The 20,708-nt window shown below is 41.0% G+C and overlaps 1 protein-coding gene across 1 annotated transcript in view; it reads left to right on the top strand.

Annotated features, from left to right (window-relative positions):
* Window positions 1–16,057, top strand: part of LOC142834759 (small ubiquitin-related modifier 2-like) — a 69,179-nt gene extending 53,122 nt beyond the window's left edge. The window contains exon 3 of the transcript XR_012907671.1: window positions 15,859–16,057. The gene's annotated coding sequence lies outside the window, so the exon portion shown is untranslated. The remainder of the gene's footprint in view (window positions 1–15,858) is intronic.
* The last annotated feature ends 4,651 nt before the right edge of the window (window positions 16,058–20,708 follow it).

Genomic DNA, 20,708 nt, shown 5'->3' with positions numbered 1-20,708 from the left:
ACACATTAGAGTACTATACTGCGGTAAAAAACAAAGACTTCTCGAATTTTGCATGCAAATGGATGGAAATAGAAAACACTATCCTGAGTGAGGTAACCCAGACCCAAAAAGATGAATATGGGATGTACTCACTCATAATTGGTTTCTAGCCATAAATAAGGGACACGGAGCCTACAATTGGTGATCCTAAAGAAGCTAAGTAAGAAGGTGAACCAAAGGAAAAACATATAGTTATCCTCTTGGCTATGGGAAGTAGACAAAGTTGCCAGGGAGAAAATTGAGATCTTGGGGGTGGAGTGGGATGGGGGTAAGGGGAGATGGGGAGAGAAAAGGGAGAAGGGGAGGAAGGGGGGAACTTGGAGAAAAAGGAGGATTGGGATAAAGGAATGTTGGATAGGGGAGCACGGAAGCACAATTCTTAGTTAAGGGAGCCACCTTAGGGTTGGCCAGAGATTTGAACCTAGAGTGGATCCCAGGTGCCCAAGCCGAGGTCTCCAGTTAATTCCTTGGGCAGCTGGGGATAGGGAACCTGAAATGACCCTATCCTATAGCAATACTGACGAATATCTTGCATATCATCATAGAACCTTCATCTGGTGATGGATGGAGATAGAGACAGAGACCCACACTGGAGCACTGGACTGAGCTCCCAAGGTCCCAATGAGGAGCAGAAGGAGGGAGAACAAGAGCAAAGAAGTCGGGACCACGAGGGGTGCACCCACCCACTGAGACAGTGGAGCTGATCTATTGGGAGCTCACCAAGGTCAGCTGGACTGTAACTGAAAAAGCATGGGATAAAACTGGACTCTCTGAACATGGCAAACAATGAGAGCTGATGAGACGCCAAGGACAATGGCAAGGGGTTTTGATCCTATGTAATGTGCTGGCTTTGTGGGAGCCTAGCCAGTTTGGATGTTCACCTTCCTAGATATGGACGGAGGGGGGAGGACCTAGGACTTACCACAGGGCAGGGAACCCTGACTGCTCTTTGGACTGGAGAGGGAGGGGGAAAGGAGTGGGGGGAGGGGGAGAAGGGTGGGAGGAGGGGGAGAAGGGTGGGAGGAGGGGGGGAAATGGGAGGCTGGGAGGAGGTGGAAACTTGTTTTTTTTTTCTCATTTTCTCAATTAAAAAAAATAAAAAAAAGAAAGCCTGAGCTATTAGGCCAACCAGTTTATAATAAATGTACACCTCTGTGTGTTTCTTTGGGGCTGAACGGCTGTGGGATCAGACAGGACAGAAACTTCTGTCAACAGTAGATGCCTCCGAAAACATCAAGAAATACTTCAGCATATCAACATCTGCTAAGAGGACTAATGAGACAGGTTCCATCATAGATAACTCTGAAAACACCAGGATTAGCTCATATCTTACATCTTACAGATACTGGCCCCAAAAGAAAATGTGTGGAAAAAATTGAAGCATTTTAAATCCCAGACATTCAAGTACTGAAAAGGTATATTTGTAATGCTACAGTAAAAGTCTGTGGCTTTGCTGAGTTTGCAGACCTTTTCACTTGTATGGCCCTGTCATTCTTATTTTTTGAGTTTATATTTATAAGGACATATATGTACATAAAGCTCATAGGTAATAGCCAGTATATCATCTGTTTCATAATATATATGCAAATAATACACTTATTTACATTTTATTTATTTGAAGATTCATAAAAGATTGTTGCTGGATCTTATTATTTTATTTACTGTTTCCAAAATGTCCCAAAAATGGACATTAGCTCTTCTTGCCTCGCTATAAGTAAAAGAACAGAAATTAAATTAACAAGAAAAACCTAAAATTTGACTATTTTCTCAAAGAATATACAAATATAAAAATGACAGATTGATTCAGTGCTGATAACATAGGTATTTATTTGGTTACCTAGGAGCTGTTTTGTAGGTCTCTCTGCATACAATATGTCAGAAACAACTGTAGGAATCTACATAGGAATGTAATGCTTAGAGCTAGAGAGCTGGAACGGCAGTAGAATAAAACCGTGCCAGCAAGCTGAACACTGATATGAATCATTTCTGCAAGGTTTGCAGGCAACCAGGGAACTAGTCATGCAATTGCTTACCATGTGAGGGTGCTCTCTGCACCAGGCCTGAGAGACACAGGCTGTATGGTGGTCCCAGCTCTCAAGGGGCTCTGACTCTCTTAAGGAATGTCGTTCAGAAAGCCAGGAACCAGAATCTATGATTCATAATTTGGACAGTCAGTTCCAAGGGCTGTAGAATCAGGTAAAAACTGCCTAGTCTTGCTTGATATGCAATGGCGTAACAGTGAAGAAGAAAATTGCTAGGAAACGTTTATGCTTTATTTTTATTTTATGTGTATGAGTGTTTGCTTGCATGTGTGTGTATATATGTGTACCACATGCATACATGATACCTTCAGAGATCAGAAAACAGTGTCACATCCCCTAGTATTGCACTAACAAGGCAGTTAAGAGCTGCAATGTGGGTGCTAGGAACATAACCTCTGTTTTAAAATAAAACAAAACAAAAAAGCAGGTCATCTTCAAAAGCAGCCAAAGCCCTTAACCACTGAGCCATCCCTCCAGTCCCTGGAGCTGTGTTAAAACACCATTTAAATGGAAATTACAAGAGAACAGAGTCTAGAAATCATATGCCCTACCAACTGAAAACTATGCTATTCTCGATTAAAATCACTGTGGAATTTAAAGTAGATGTGCATATAGGACAGGTCACAGGCACACAGTTCTGATGAAAAAGAAAGCAGAACTCAGAATGGCATGGCTCACAGACTTGTGTAGACATGTTTTGTTTGTTTGTAAGAGCACATACCTCATAAAAATGTCAAAACATGGCCTTGAAAATTTGAAGATTATGCAGATCTCTCAAAGCAAAAAACAATTTTTATGAACTCAAAGACGTATTTTGACTCTATCAAATATATAAAACTTAATGTTAGAATTTAACTGTAAAATACTTCAGAGGAGTGTGTTCTTAGGTTTTGTACTTCTTTCTGCAATGATAGATGTAATAACATGTTGTTGTTTCTTTGTGTGTGTGTGTGTGTGCATGTATGCATGCATGCATGCATTACATATATGTGGGTGTGTGTGGAGGCCAGAAGTCAATCTTGTAGCTCACCACATAAGCTAGACTGTAGTAGGGAGCTGCGGGCTGCGTCCCACCACCTGGCTAGCTTTACACCCAAAATAATTACACGGAAACTGTATTTTTTTAAACACTGCCTGGCCTATTAATTATAACCTCTTATTGGCTAGCTCTTACATATTGATCTAACCCATTTCTAATATCCCTGTAACACCATGAGGTGTCTTACCAGGGAAGATCTTAACCTGCGTGTGTCCCGTGGGAGAATCATGGCGACTGCCTGACTTAGCTTCTTTCTCCCAGCATTCTGTCTGTCTACTCCACCTACCTAATTTTATGTCCTATTAAAGGGCCAAAGCAGTCTCTTTATTTAACCAATGAAATTAACACAAAACAGAAGAGTCTCCCCCATCATTAGACTAGCTAGTCAGAAAGCCCCAAAGATGTCTCCACTTTCCCAGCATCTAGGCCATAAGTGCATTCCACCACACCCAACTTTTCACTTGGGTTCTAGGAATAAAACTCGGCTTATCATGTCTGTGTGGCAAATACTTCGTAGACTGAGCTAGCTTGTTAGCCTGATGTAATTGTGTTGCTGGTGGTGGTGGTGGTGGTGGTGGTGGTGGTGTGTGACTGTGCGGATCTGCAGAGGCCAGAGAGAGGTACCAGATCCCTGGATTGGAGTTTTTTCAACAATATGCTTAAAACCTTTAGTGAAAAATAAGAAGATTTTAAGGGTTGCATATTAGGCACATGTTGTTGTTGTTGTTTTAAGCTTAAGCAATAAAAATTAGCAATTTCTTTTTTTATGATAACAATAATTAATAATGTTTTATTTATTTACTTAGTTTAACTTTAGATATATTAGTGCTTTGCCTGCAAGTGGGTTTGTATGTGGGAATCAGATCCCTTGGAATTGAAGTTACAGACAGTAGTGGGTGCTGGTAATTGAATCCAGGTCCTCTGGAAGAACAGTCAGTGAAAATTAGCAATTTCTTAAAAGAAATTTTTAGGGAATAGAAGACAACTTACAAGCAAAAGAAAGATGCATGGGAAACAAATCTTTGTACCAAGAAAATGATAGAAAGCCAAGTTTGAAAATGGGGTAAGACTACAGCCACATAACACACACATACATACATACATACATACATACACACATACACACATACATACATACATACACACATACACACATACACACATACATACATACATACATACATACACACATACATACATACACACATACATACATAGAAAGAGAGAGAAAGAGACCCTATTTTCTATTTTCTAGTCCACTTATCCTCACTCCAAATCCTGATAATCCAAGCTGTAAAATATCCCTACAATACTAAGTGTTAAAATTTTTTATTTAGAAGATATCAGGTTTGTATCACTACCTAGCTTGGCCCTCATATGTAATTTTTCAGTACTTTCAGAAATCTGTGCTGAGTCCCTACTGTGTGTCTGATCTAGTTGAAAATATTACAGCAGCAATCCTAGCAGTGTTAAACCTCAGTGGTTAAGACTCCTCAATAGCTTAATATAATTTTAAATGATTATCCTTCTCTTTCTCAAATACAAAAGACTTCTCCCAACACTGAAACGAGCCCTGATTGTTGCTAGGTTCTTATGAAGTTGGTCATGGTGTTAAGCTGACAGTGTTAAAAGATAACTGTTGACGTCTGCATTCACAGAATTTGGTGTAGTCAGCGCATGTGGGAAGCTGGAAAAGAATGAGAATGAGATTGCCCTGTTGACAAAATGATGTGCTTTTCCTGATTGCAAGGCAGAAGAATGCCAGCAAAGACTGTGAGGGTTCTTGGGAATCAGATGTGACTGAGGATGCAGTGCAGAAATGTTTGCAGAGTGAAGGAATTCAGTTTACGCCCTCTCTTCCCATCTCTTTCCTTCCTTCCCTCCCTCCCTCTCTGTTTCTATGTGTCTCTGTCTCCCACCACCGCCTCTCCATATTTGTGTGTGTGTGTGTGTGTGTCTGTCTGTGTGTCTGTCTGTCTGTCTGAATATGGCACCATCCTATGGACCCTGAGATTTCACTTGTAACACTTGGTGCATTCCTGGAGTGAGTGTTTCTGGGTTTTTTATTTGACTGCTCTCTAGTCTTAACTGCTTTAAAGAATTAAAGATTAAATCCAGAAAATTAAGGTATACGTTTTAATCATCTAAAGCCTTATTTTTGTTATTTTATCACTTGCTAATGACTACAATTTAAATACTTTTTCACAGAAGCTGTGTGGTTCAAATTTAACAGGCCACTTTTGTAGGAAAATAAAAGGTGAACTCTCCCCAAATCTGTTTGCTCTTAATTAACCCTACTTCTGTCACAATTAATTTATTCATTAAGGCTCAATTTGTCCTATGGTTTCTTGCACTCACCACTGCTAATTTGTTAGAACTTCGAGAAAAGAGCCTATGACCTTACCCAAATCACACAATTAAGAATTTGTACTTCTAGTCACTAGGATATTAGTTGCACAATTACTCCCCCAAGGAGGAGGTGGGGGAGTTCTCCAGCTTTAGCTCATTCATGAAAGAAAAAAATATACTCTTGTTAGCTTTCAAATAAAGTGCGTTATTTAATTTGAGGACATTTAGAGTAACTAACCTATCAGGAATAAGTCTCAACCTGTTAAAAATGGCCACCACTGAAGGTAGATAATTCTTAAAAGTCATTAAGTTTGACTTTTAGATTTATATTAAGAAACCTCATACATACTTTTAGTTCAATGTTGCTGTCAAACAATCATTGTGATCACTACTTTTTAAAGGTAAATTAGTGTTATTATAAAAACATAATAATGAAAAAATAATAATCATCTCCTTTTAAAGAGTCCTTTTCAATGAGTCTATGGTTTGGTTATGTAGGCTTCTATCTAGTTTTTAGTGACTGATTTTTCCTTCATTTCTGTGTATATTCTCTCTTTTTTTTCTTATTTCAGATAAGAAATATAAGTAAACTGGTGGGAGTCTCCAAAATCAATTCCTTACAGCTAAGTAAAAAGTATAAAAAAACAAAGTGAATTTGAGAAAGAACAAATGAATCTTTTTCCCCATTTTTAAAATTTATTTTTCTCTCATACAATATATCCTGACCTCAGTTTCCCCTTCCTCCATTCTTTCCAGCACCCCACACCCTACCTCCCTTCTCCTCTAGATCCATTTCTCTTCAGGAAGTGAGGCCTCCCTGGGATAGCAATTGAACAAGGCATTACAAGTTACAATAAGACTAGGCTCAAACCCTCTTATCAAGGCTGAACAAATCAACCTAGTAGAAGGAAAAGGGTTCCAAGAACAGGCAAAAGTGTCAGAGACACCCCCCACTCCCAACTGTTAGGTGTTCCACAAAAACACCAAGCTAACAACCATAATATATATGCAGAGGGCCCTAGCACAGACTCTGTGAGTCCCTGTGAGCCTTGCCTAGTTGACTCTGTAGGTCAGATTCTTCTGGTGCCCTCACTCCTCTGGCTCCTACAACCCTTCCTCCCTCATTTCCTCCAGGTTCCCCAAGCTCCAAGCGGGAGAGACAGGATGAAGGTGTCCAGTTTAGGCTGTCTCTCAAGTCTAATGTTTTGCTGTGGGTCTCTGCATCTGTTCCCATCAGCTACTGGGGGCCTCTCTCCTCTCTGATAGCGCCCACTATCTGATGGCCAGGTGGCCTTTTATTTTATTGGCTTTTTTGGTCTTTCAAGATAGGATTTCTCTGTGTAGCCCTGGAACTTGCTCTGTAGACCAGGTTGGCCTTGAACTCAGAGATCCGCCTGCTTCTGCCTCCCAAGTACTGCTGGGATTAAAGGCAAGCACCACTACTGTCCAGCAAGTTTTTGTCATTTTTTAAAAGACAAAATGTACTTAGGTCAGTCATGGTTATACACACCTTTAATCACAGTACTCAGGAGGCAGAGGCAGGCAGATATCTGTGAGTTCAAGGCCAGCCTGGTCTAGATAACTAGATCTAGGCTAGCCAGGACTACATAGTGATACCCTATCTCAAAAAAGGAAAAAAAGAGTACTCAAAATTCATAACCATTATAAATTATAATATTTAGAAATTACATACCTAATCCAGAGAATAAAAGTTAAAAGTTAAACATTTCATCTTTAAAGTTTTTAAGGAGAATAATCTCAAAGTGCCTTCTGTATAATATTTAGTAGTAAATCTTATAATTTAGCTAAAATTCAAACAAATGAGCTTATTTAATGTTGCTTTAAAAAGAAGAAGCCCAGCATGTTAATGTCAAAATTAATTAATCTTCTTTGGTGACAGAAATAACATTAAAGCAAAACTTATCAGATTCTGGTTGATATTAAATACTGTCATAAGATGACTTAAAAAATTATTATTTAAAAGTTGTCTATTGTTTTAAGTTTGTGTTTAGCTGTCTGGTTGGCTGACTGGAAGAGATGAGATTCCTTTCCACATTCAATATTTAGCACCGTCTGTGTAGACTCATTGATAACTGAAATATCCATTATAATCTGCAGTCAGTTGGAGCTTTTATGTTTATAAAAGACCCCACTGCCCAAGTTCTTTTCCTATCTCAATGTTTCTAGGTGTCATATTAGCATCTTATAGTTTCAGTTTTCACAATAAAAAGAAATCAGAGCCTGGGGAGGTGTCACAATGTCATGCTTTTGCTATTACACAAGCATGAAGGCCTGAGCTTAAATCCCCAGCACTCATATAAAAAAGTCAGGCACAGCAATGAATATACCAATAATACTAGCACTGAGATGTAAAGAAAGGAGGAGTGCTAGGCCTCACTGACCAGTCAGTTTAGGCAAATCAGTGAAAGACCCTGCTTCAAAATGTGAGTTTGAAAGCAGCTGAAGAAGATGTTTGGCATTTGGAATTATCCTCTGGCCTCCTCGTGTATACACAGGAATGCACTCATATACATAAGCATACAGAAGAAATCAGGCAGGAGTGAGCTTTCACTAACAGCCAGTTAAAGTGCATGGCATGGAGTCTTCTGAACCTGTTATTTATTCAACAGCAAATTAACCAATGAGTAGTCTGAAGGACTTAGGTTGGCTAAACCCAGATCCCACCAATGTTTGGATTGAGAAGGATTTTATAATTGCTGTAGATGCAAGTCTATTCAAACACCAAAACAAATAACCAAAATTGTCAAACCAATTGTATGAATGGTAGCATGTGGTCATGGAAAAGGAAGATACACATAGTCTACTTCCCTTCTAATTCACTGGATATTTGGTATGAGTCCTTATTCCTGAATAAAAAGTCCAATGGTTGAGCCAAAGAATTGGAAAAAGTCTATGTTCAGATTATTTTAATTTAAGGCACAGATAACAATTATTAAAATTAGGCATAGAGGGGAAAGAACTATCTCATAAAAGAAACTATGCTATGCTTAAAGTCCCAAGACCCCTGGTATCCAGGCCTTGTCCAGGCCTTGCAGTGCCCTTTCATGCCCAAGGCCGCTGTTCTTTGCTTGGATCTAATTGGCCCAAATAAAATGATCACAGGATTGGCCATTATGATTTCAGCTTTGCTCTCTAAATCTTAAAAACAAGTCATATGTCACTTGTCCCTAAAAGTTTTACATACAAACATTTAAATCTATAATTTCATAATAAATACAAAACATGTTTGATGAAAGAATGATTCAACTAGGTTTATTCTTCACTGGGATTCTTTTTAGTTATAAAAAGTTCCTATTTCTTTAAAGTACTGTTTAAAATGTGGTTTTAATTTATTCATAAAAATGTTATTGAGTATTTCAAAAACATTAAAGAATAAAATATTCTGTTCATATTAAGTAAAATAACTAAAGTAAAAATTGCTTCCTAAAGGATCTGCTATATATTCATATCACATCACTCAAATACCAAAATCCTCAGATTGGGAGGGGTGGGGCTGAGGCAGGAGGATTGTGGGCTCAATGCCAACCTCAGCTCATCAAAGAGATTCCTGTCTCAAAACACAAAAATCAACTGGGTTGGGCCTGGTGGAGTATGCTGTAGTAAGGAGGCCACTGTTGGTTCCCAGCCATTCAGCCCTGAAATAAACACACAGAAACTATATTATTTAAAACACTGCTTGGCCCATTAGTTCTAGCTTCTTATTGGCTAACTCTTATATTAATTTAATCCATTTCTATTCATCTGTATATCACCACATGGCTTCCGCTTACCAGGTAAAGTTCCCAGCATCTTTCTCCTGCGGCTCCATGGCTTCTCTCTGACTCTGCCCTTTTTTCCCCTCAGCATTCTGTTTAGTTTTCCCCACCTACGTAAGTTCTGCCTTATCAACAGGCCCAAAGCAGTTTTTTTATTAACTAATGGTAATCACAGCATACAGAGGGAACTCTCATATCAGTATGCCTTTAATCCCAACATTTGGGAGGCATAGTGAGTCATGGGCTAGCCAGAGCTACAAAGGACCTGTTTCAAAAAAGGAAGAAAGAAAGAAAGAAAGAAAGAAAGAAAGAAAGAAAGAAAGAAGAAAGAAAGAAGGAAGGAAGGAAGGAAGAAGGGAGGGAGGGAGGGAGGGAGGGAGGGAGGGAGGGAGGGAGGGAGGGAGGGAGGGAGGGAGGGAGGGAGGGGAGAGAGAGAGAGAAAGAGAAAGAGAGAGAAGAAACTGGGTGGTGGTGGTGCATGCCTTTAACCTTTATTCCCAGCACTTGGGAGGCAGAGGCAGGCAGATCTCTAAATTCAAGACCAGGTTGGTCTACATAGTAAGTTCCAAGACAGCCAGAGCTACACACAGAAACCATACCTCAAAAAGCTAAAAATCAAAACAAAACAAAAAAAGAAAACCAAAATGGAGTTGTGTCATCTTAAAATGCACGATTCTCCATTTCATTCATTGTGTTTACACTGAAATGGCAGACATATAAACCACTTAATTGATTTTGAATATGTACTTCAATATTCCTCAGAGGAAATTTTGTAGAATACAGCTATGCTCCAAGTCTTTAGTTTTCCATGCTTCTAGTGGGCATTTGTTCAACAAGTATTCTGCACTACAAAACAGTACTTCTTTCTCACAGAGAGAAAAGATGATTGAGGAGGAAGAGGACTCTAAGGGGCATAGTGTTCCCTCCATATCCTAGGGATACACTGCCAAATGCAGGTGTATTTGACTTAAGGGTTATTGTGGTTACATGAACATGATGCAGTGTTTCCTAAGGGAAGCTGATTGCCTAATTCCTACCTGCTTATTTAGAGGAAAGCATGCCTGCAGAAGACAAAAAAAAAGTTGTAAACCGTGTACTTGACATTCACCTTCCAATAACATGGCAAATTCTAACCCACAAGCTTGACAAAATACAGAAACTTCTGCAACTCTGTGAGACAACAGTACAGATGAGGAGAGGTTCACCAAAGAAAAGATGAAGCCCAAAAGTTTATGATGAAGGCAATGCAGCTGAGTAAGTCACCATATTAACACTCTTGCCTCACACTTGCAGATCGTCTGCTAAGAGGCCTGCTGAAGAAATGTTTGCTGGGCTGCTATAACATGCAGTCAGATTATCCTGCAGGAGCTTCATGTACAAATTGGAAGCTGAACTCTTTCTAAACAATGCTGACAGCTGGGAGGCAGAGTGCAGTGATGCATGCTCTCTGTTTTTCCTGGGACTCTAAATGTCTGTGGTGGTTTGGATGGGAATGACCCTCATAAGCTCATGTTTGAATGCTTGGTCCCAGTGGGTGGAACTGTGTGAGAAGGATTAAGAGATGTAACTTTGTTGAGTAGGTGTGGACTTGTTGGAGGAGGTATTTCACTGAGGGCGGTCTTAAGGTTTCAAAAACTCACACCAGGCCCAGTCTCTCTGTCTCTCTGTCTCTGTGTCTCTCTCTGTGTCTCTCTCTGTGTCTCTGTCTCTCTGTCTCTGTCTGTTTGTCTGTCTGTCTGTCTCTCTCTCTCTCACTCTCACTCTCCCTCTCTCGCCCTCTCTGCCTATAGATCAGGATGTAAATCTCTCAGCTATTCCAGTGCCATTATCTGTCTGCTTCCTGCCATGATGATCATGGATTCACTCTCTAAAACTGTAAGCAAGCCTTCAATTAAATGCTTTTTTTATAACTTCCCTTGGTCATAGTGTCTCTTCACAGCAACAGAACAGTAATCAAAACTATGTCTTTCTAATGTTTTGAAACCTCAGAATATCAATGCGTACCAGGAAATTTCAGGTACCTACTCATATGCCAATATTTTTATATTCCAATGGTTGGAATGTGGTGTGGTTTTTCATTCTTTACCATTCCATTTGCATGGGTGTGTGCAGGGGAACACATTTCATGGCATCACAAAGGTCAGAGGACAGCTTTAAATGTTGGTACTTCCTTTCTAACTTGTTTGAGATAGAGTTTCTTTGTTCTTGTTGTTTGCAACTGCCTATGCCAGGCTAGCTGGCTCACCAACTTCTAGAAATTGTCTCTTCCCCTCCCATCTCAACATAGGAGCACTGGAATTATAGAAAAAGTTATTGCATTAGGTTTGATTTGTGTTCTGGGGATTTGAACTCAGATCCTCACACTTAAAAGACAAAGGCTTTACCCACTGAGCCATTTTCCTAGCTGCTCTTTACCTATTCTTGATAATTTCTAAGTTTACTAAGAAGTAATACTTTGAAATCTAAATTTTAAAAGACTATAGTAAAAATCTATGATGGCAAACACATTATGCTTACTCTCATATGTGGACTTTAGATTTAAAATAGGGGGGAGCTGGAGAGATGACTCAATGATTAAGAGCACCAGCTGCTCTTCCAGATGTCCTGAGTTCCCAGCAATCACATGGGATCCTGATCTGTCATGCAGGCATACACGTAGATAAAGCATTCATATACATAAAATAAATAAATCTTTAAAAACTTGTGTGTGTGTATAATTATGAATGCACGTGTGTAGGTTATAAAGCTAGAAAGAGAATCATGAGATAGAAGAAAGATCTTCAGGGAGTCAGATAGAAATGGTAATGGAATCTATGTAACAAGAAAGCAGAAGAGGGGCTAGAGAAATGGCTCAACAGTTAAGAGCACTGGCTGATCTTCCAGAGGTCCTGAGTTCAACTCCCAGCAACCACATGATGACTCACAACCCTTTGTAATGAGATCTGGCGCCCTCTTTTGACCTGCAGGTATACATGGAGACAGAACACTATACATAATAAATAAATAAATCTTAAAAAAAGAAGAAGAAAGCAGAAGAGGAGACTATCTGTAAAAGGAAGAGAAAAAGCAGGTGGTACAGGGAGGCCAGGCGGTGGGGGGAGAGGACAATGTAAACAAAGGAATAAAATAGAATGACACATATGTATAAGAACTTAATAATGAAAATTATTATAACAATTTTATATTATAATAATGTTATAACCATGTTATAATGTTAAAATCAATAAAATAATTTTTAAAAATTAATATTTGTGGAAAATAAAGAAATGGATGCTAGTAAGAGGGCATCATAGTAAATGGAGTTAACTCATTGTCTTCCTTCACTGGCTTCCTTAGCTAAACAAAACAGCAAAGGCATCTTGATGACCTGATAAACATGGGATCCTGTGGGTCAGCGTCATCTTTTTTTTTTTTTTTTTGGATTTTCGACACAGGGTTTTTCCGTAGCTTTTGGTTCCTGCTCTTGTAGACCAGGCTGGCCTCGAACTCACAGAGATCTGCCTGCCTCTGCCTCCTGAGTGCTGGGATTAAAGGCGTGTGCCACCACTGCCCGGCAAGGTCAGCGTCATCTTGATGACCTGATGAACGTGGGATCCTGTGGGTCGGCGTCATCTTGATGACCTGATGAACATGGGATCCTGTGGGTCAGAGTCATCTTGATGACCTGAACATGGGATCCTGTGGGTCAGAGTCATCTTGATGACCTGAACATGGGATCCTGTGGGTCGGAGTCATCTTGATGACCTGATGAACGTGGGATCCTATGGGTCAGCGTCATCCTGATGACCTGATGAACATGGGATCCTGTGGGTCAGAGTCATCTTGATGACCTGAACATGGGATCCTGTGGGTCGGAGTCATCTTGATGACCTGATGAACGTGGGATCCTATGGGTCAGCGTCATCCTGATGACCTGATGAACATGGGATCCTGTGGGTCAGAGTCATCTTGATGACCTGAACATGGGATCCTGTGGGTCGGAGTCATCTTGATGACCTGATGAACGTGGGATCCTATGGGTCAGCGTCATCCTGATGACCTGATGAACATGGGATCCTGTGGGTCAGAGTCATCTTGATGACCTGAACATGGGATCCTGTGGGTCGGAGTCATCTTGATGACCTGATGAACGTGGGATCCTATGGGTCAGCGTCATCCTGATGACCTGATGAACATGGGATCCTGTGGGTCAGAGTCATCTTGATGACCTGAACATGGGATCCTGTGGGTCGGCGTCATCTTGATGACCTGATGAACGTGGGATCCTATGGGTCAGCGTCATCCTGATGACCTGATGAACATGGGATCCTATGGGTCAGAGTCATCTTGCTACACAGAGATTGGCAACAGCAACATCTTCACATTTTTGGTCTCTTGCTTATTCTATTCCTTTTTGTTTGTTTTGAGACCCTATCTGTATCTCACTACTTAGCCCTAGCTAGTCTAGAACTCACTACATTGATGGAGGAAGGTCATTGGTTAATTAAATAAAGAAACTGCTTGCCCTGATAGGTTAGAACATAAGTGGGTGGAGTAAACAGAACAGAATGCTGGGAGGAAGAGGAAGTGAGCTCAGAGACGCCATGCTCCCCTCTCCCGGGCAGACGCGATAGCTCTGCTCTCTGAAGCAGATACACGTGATGAAGCAAGCCGCCAGGTCAGATATGCTGAATTTTTCCCAGTAAGGCCGGTGCTACACAATTTATTAGAGATGGGTTGATGGGGATATCAGAATTAGCCAGTAAGGGCTAGAGCTAATGGGCCAAGCAGTGTTTAAAAGAATACAATTTGTGTGTTGTTATTTCGGGGCATAAGCTAGCAGGCGGCCGGGGTGCTGGGGACACAGCCCCACCGCTCCTATTACTACACTACAGAGACCAGGCTATCCTTGAATTCGGAGATCCTCCTGCCTCAACATCCCAAGGGCTAGAATTCCAAGGGTGTGCCACCACGCCCAGCTACCCATTACTTTTGGATGTTCTGCTGAGCTGGAACCAGACCCACCCTCACAGACTCATCACCCATTGCATAAATGCCATGTGCCAGAGTAAATGCCCCCGAAAATCCAACCCCCTCCAGTCTGTCTTTAAAAAGAAGCAGATTGCCCACACGGTGAAGTGACACAGCTATTTAGTAGCAATTAGTTGCTGAGAGATTTTTTTAGTGTCATATGGAGATACACATAGTGAAAGATAATTTAAAGGCAAGTAACAGATTTTACCTGGAGGAGAGCTCAATAATGAAAAGAATATAACATTAAGACAAAAGGGCAAAAAGGGTAAGATTATTAGTAAAATTTTGTCTTATTTATACTTTAGAGGTACTTAAAAATTGTTTTTTGCTATGATAAATAATACATTGAAAATCTAAAGAACGGCCGGGCGGTGGTGGCACACACCTTTAATCCCAGTACGCAAGAGGCAGAGGCAGGCGATCTCTGTGAGTTCAAGGCCAGCCTGGTCTACAAGAGCTAGTTCCAGGACAGGCTCCAAAAGCTACAGAGAAACCCTATCTCAAAAAACCAAAAAGAAAAAGAAAATCTAAAGAACCAAGCTAGGTAGTGGAGGAGCACGCCTTTAATTCCAGCACTTGGGAGGCTGAGGTAGGCGGATCTCTGTGTGTTCAAGGCCAGCCTGGCCCACAGAGCAAGTTTCAGGACAGCTAGGATTGTTACACAGAGAAAGCCTGTCTCGAGAAGTTTTTTAAAAAGAGAAGAAAAGTCTGAAGAACCTATATGTGTAATCTCTCTCTCTCTCCCTCCCTCTCTCTCTCTCTCTCTCTCTCTCTCTCTCTCTCTCTCTCTCTCTGTGTGTGTGTGTGTGTGTGTGTGTGTGTGAAATGCTAGTGCACTGGGAATGTTACTGAAATAAAATAATGTAGGAAGATGGGTTATACTGGAGAAAAGAAGGTTCTTGAAGCTTGGGAGATGATTACTGGAGTAAAGGGTGGCTTGTGGTGAGGAGGTATGTTAGATTCCACCATGTCTGCTTTAGCCCAAGCACTTCTAGTAATACTTTGCAAATGTCTGCCTCATGTTCCACTCGTCTGATATGGGCTTCTTTGGTTATTTTGAGCCCCCAGATTTAAATATCTGGTGAATATTTACAAAGGTTAGAAGGTGAGCTTGTTCTAAAAAAAAAAAGTTCTGTATCTCCTGGAATGCTTGTGATTTTAACCTTTGACTGGGCCCCTGAGCTGCTGGAATGTCAGTGAGGATAAATAACCCTGAACAAACAGCCAGAAACTCAGCCCTTTGGTCCTCTAGCCCTTGTTCCTTTCCTCTGTGAGGCCTCTTCATCTCCCCACCCCCACTCTAATAAGACTTATAGAAGGCTGCATGCCTTTGAAAAATCAGAGTGCAGGGATTGACTTTTATGTGCTAAGCAGCTATATCTGGTGAAATCTGTATGTCCTGGATATGTATGTGTGCTGCTAATGGCATTTACATATAAACCCTATTTCTCAAATGAAGACTTTTACTTTGCTTAAGAGGAATTTAAATTGACTATAAACAATTCAGTAAAGCTTTGGATTGAGTTTCTGGAATCCTCAAGGTGAAGTAAATGAATAATGGCATGTTTATCTAATCTGATATGTTAATATCTTACCTTAGAAAAGAAACAGATGTTAAGACTTGAGGAATTGCTGAACAGGTTGCAACAAGTTCAAATCGCTCGAGGCCAAGCAAACTCAACCATCACACAGCTGGCTGCCGAGATAATGAACGTAAAGAAGAATGCACTGCAGGAATTTTATCTTCTCTAAAAATATCATGAAATAGATTTTGAAGGTAGAAAACACAATTGTTTTTGCTTATATCGGCTTTCCCTCTCTGTCTGATGGAATTGTAATAAAGATACATTAACATCAATAATTTTGTTATATCAATATTAATGGAATTATGCATCAGATTATTATACAGCAAAACCCTTTTATGCATGAACTGGGACAGGGATGGGGAAAGCATGTAGCAGGTACTACACCAGCTTAGGAAACTAAGACTCAGAGAAGTTATGTAATTGACTCAGGTCACACATCTACTTAATGATAGATTTGTAGACAAAGCTTCCCCACTCTGATGGAGAACAAACCTAAAAACTCACAAATCACCAGGCAGTAGTTGTGCATGCCTTTAATCCCAGCTTTGGAGAGGCAGAGGCAGACAGATCTCTAGAGTTTGAGCACTGAGGTCATCAGGGCCATTGAGGCCAGTCTGTCTCAAAAAATAAAAAATAAACAAACAACAACAAAAACCAACTCACAAACCATAGAACTAAATAGGGCTCCTGGTTACAAGGTTGCTGCAGTTTATCCTAAGTAAAGTTGAATGACTAGCTCGTGATGAGTAGAAGCAGGGCCTCTTTCCACCATGAGATGACATGGGAAGAAAATGACTTCACCCCATGGTACAATGGATCCTCCACAGATCCTTCCCCACAGGGTTCAGAGTCACTGGGTCCCCATGCTTCCGCTGTATTTCTCAGGCATCCTGAGAAGAAGAACAGCAAGGAAGAGCATAAAAAACAGTGTACCATGAAAGTGACCATGGAGGAAGAGGCTGTAGAAGAGGGAAGCCCCAGCTTTCCCTTCCAGATACACACTCAAGAACAAAAGTGGGAAAATTCAGCCAGGACCATGCTGGCTGTGGCTGCTTTGAACTGCAATGTCCCAGAGTCAGAGGGTAGCACCAAGATCTCTCTGGACCACAAAGCACAAAGCACTTTCCACTTCTCTTTTTACAGAAAAAGTGATCGATCTCTTGCTGTAGAAGAACTCCCACATATACTTAAGAGCATGCTTTCCATATCTCAGAAGATGGTAGACCAACACCTTAAGGAATGCTCCTAATAGAAAAGAGCTAAAAATGTTACACAGGGTATTCGTAAGAAGTCGAAGTTTTCTCAGAAGCCAGAATGACAGGCAAGCATAAATTCAGAGAACTAAGCAAGCATGCACCTAAAAAGGCGAGAAGGTACCTGCCAAAAGCAGTCTCTCTCTTTCCCCTTTTCTTTCTCTGTCCAATAAACTTGCCTCTGGGTAGGGCAGTACTCAGTCTCCTACAAGAATTACTATCCACAGTTGACTCTTGTGCTGGGTAGTTTTGTGTCAACTTGGCACAGGTAGAGTCATTTGAGAAACCTCAGCTGAGAAAAATGTCTCCCACAGATTGGACTGTAGAGCATTTTCTTAATGAGCAGTTGATAAGAGAGAGCCCAGACCATTGTGGGTGGTGCTACCTCTGGGGTAGTGGTTTTATCTTTTAGGTGCTTTTGTGTAACACGATTTTACTTGGTTGTTTTGGTTCATATAAAGATTTTGTTTTCTTTCTGGTCTTTAACCCAACAACAGGTTAAAACTCAAGTCAAGAAAATGAAGGCTCAGCTGGAATTAGCAAAATTAAAATCAAAACGAAACAGTCAGAGTTAGAGCCAGGAGCAGGTAGCAGTGCAAAGGATCCTCAGGCTGTATGCACTGAAAAGAATCATTTTTCTACCACTGTCACCAGGACACAGTGCTTCTTTGCAGTCTTATCATTTAACTCCAGATTCTTGGACCATTACCCAGAATTCCCTTTATTGCTGATCCATACTCAGTGGTATATGTTCACAGGTTCCTAATGTGGGAAGGATCTTGTGCAGTAACAAACGACCTCTGACCAAATCCTGTTGGGGTGTTTCCTCCCCACCTACCTGTCCTAATCTGCTTAATGGTGCCCTAGTCACATAGTCCATCTATTGAGATTTTCCTGAATGTGACTACTTTAGTATTTTGTGTTATCAATCTACGTTGTGGCCAGGCGGTGGTGGCATATGCCTTTAATCCCAGCACTTGAGAGGCAGAGGCAGGCAGATCTCTGTGAGTTTGAGGCCAGCCTGGTCTACAAGAGATAGTTTCAGGACAGGCTCCAAAGCCACAGAGAAACCCTGTCTCGAAAATCAAAAAAAAAAAAAACCAAAAAAAAAACCCCTACATTGTGTGTATCTGCCCTGTGATTTATTTTTTATTTTATTTTTTTGAAGCTTCAATCTTTTATTTCTCTCAAAGAGTTTGGGGGTTGAATAGAGACTCTGGTGTATGCAGCTTCTTGGAAGCACTAGGAATCATTCCTATCATTTCTCCTAGGATGGTTTTATTTTATTTTATTTTTTATTTATTTTTACTTAAAAATGTGCACCTCCTCCCCTCCTCCCATTTCCCTCCCCTTTCCCCCATCCCCCTTCCCCTCCCTCTCCAGTCCAAAGAGCAGTCAGGGTTCCCTGCCCTGTGGGAAGTCCAAGGTCCTCCCCCCCCCCTTCGTCCATCCAGGTCTAGGAAGGTGAGCTTCCAAACAGACTAGGCTCCCACAAAGCCAGTACATGCAGTAGGATCAAAACCCAGTGCCATTGTCCTTGGCTTCTCAGTCAGCCCTCCTTGTCCGCCACGTTCAGAGAGTCCGGTTTGATCAAATGCTCCATCAGTCCCAGTCCAGCTTGCTTTGGTGAGCTCCCATTAGATCAGCCCCACCGTCTCAGTGGGTGGGCACACCCCCAGCGGTCCTGAGTTCCTTGCTCACCTTGCTCATGTTCTCCCTCCTTCTGCTCCTCATTGGGACCTTGGGAGCTCAGTTCAGTGCTCCATTGTGGGTCTCTGTCTCTAGCTTCATCCATCGCCAGATGAAGGTTCTATGGTGATATGCAAGATATTCATCAGTATGGCTATAGGATAGGGCCATTTCAGGCTCCCTCTCCTCAGCTGCCCAAGGAACTAGCTGGGGACATCTCCATGGACACCTGGCGACACCTCTAGAGTCAAGTCTCTTGCCAAACCAAAAATGGCTCCCTTAATTAAGATATATACTTCCCTGCTCCCATATTCACCCTTCCTTCATCCCAACAGTCCCATTCCCCCAAGCTCTCCCCATCCCCCCTTCTCACTTTTTTCTCCCACACCATATAAATAAAACAGCTAAAGAAAGTCACTCATCGAAAAATAGATCAAGTTACAAACATTAGAGTGAGCTAATTAGCAGCCTGTGTAAAGTGTCCACTCATTTCAGTTGCTGAAAGAACCTATCAATTCACCTTCTTAGAAGGAAGCCTTTGGTTGGCTGTATGACTATAGTAGCTTACACAAAGGAAAATGTTGGGGTTTCTACAATTCATCTGTTCACTTGCTTTGAATTCCTAATGTGCTGGGTAAACTTTCCATTGCCTGAGGAGCTGGAGAAAGGGGATTCCTGCTCACTTGCTTGCCAGCTCCATCCTCCATACCCGACTCAGCCTTTGTTGTTTTCTTACTCTGGGTTATGAGCCATGCATGCTGATATAAAAGATTTCCACTTGAACTGCAGCAGAATTTTATGCCATTCCCCTACTTTTCTTTCCTTCCTGCCTCTCACCTTCCCACACTTCTCTCTTACTATTTGCCAACCAAATCTAAATCTTCATTATTCCATCCTTCATCCTGGACATGCAACTGTTTACTACAACTGAGCCACAGAGACTGGTCAAGCATAGATTAGATCACTTCTGTCTTCTGTATCTTCTACTATAAAACATTGAAAGACAACTCTGGTCCCACCAATGATACTTCAATATGCATTAAAAATTAATAATTTAAATTAAAAAGTTTAATTAAAGCTGAATGTTTTTTCAATCTGTTTTTGGTTTTGTTTATTTTTTTGGGGGGACAGGGTTTCTCTGTAGCTTCAGAGCCTGTCCTGGAACTAGCTCTTGTAGACCAGGCTGGCCTCGAACTCACAGAGATCTGCTTGCCTCTGCCTCCTGAGTGCTGGAATTACAGTGTGCACCACCACCATCCAGATTCAATCTGTTTTTTAAAAGCATATAAATAGACTAGGCAGTGGTAGCAGACACACTCAGGAGGCAAAGGGAGGTGGATCTCTACGAATTCAAGGCCAGCCTGGTTAACAAAGTGAGTTCCAGGACAGACAGCCAGAGATACACAGAGAAACCCTATCTCAAAAAAAAAAAAAGAAAAGAAAACAGACAAATAAAAGCCCTCTTAAAAGTGACTCGAGAACATCAGTATTCTGGACTTCTGGACTACTACTTTCTCTGCATTCTTTCTCTAAGCAACAGGAGAATCTTTCATGCAGTGACAAACTTTGTAGGTACTTTCTGATTATGGGAGTATGGCTCTGCTATAGGAGTTTGTTTAGCTGAAAATTCTGTGTGTTCATCTTAAACATATGACAAGCATCATGGAGCTCGTGGGGGAAACTTTAAGAAGAATATACAGCTCAAAGATGTTTCAGAGACGCTGACTCGAGACACAGAGGACAAGATAAAAAGGAAAACAGGACCTATTCTTTCACCCCAATGCCAATCTGACAGTAACACCATGTTACCCTACTTCTCTGATAGAACTTAACACTCATTTGAATTTATCATAACACGACTTAACCTCAAATAAGTCCACTGAGGAATGAAGTGTGAAGGATGTAAAGTAATGGACCTCTTT

This window comes from Microtus pennsylvanicus, chromosome 14 (genome assembly GCF_037038515.1).
Source record: "Microtus pennsylvanicus isolate mMicPen1 chromosome 14, mMicPen1.hap1, whole genome shotgun sequence".
NCBI lineage: Eukaryota > Metazoa > Chordata > Mammalia > Rodentia > Cricetidae > Microtus > Microtus pennsylvanicus.
This window is presented reverse-complemented; position numbering and strand designations above follow the sequence as displayed.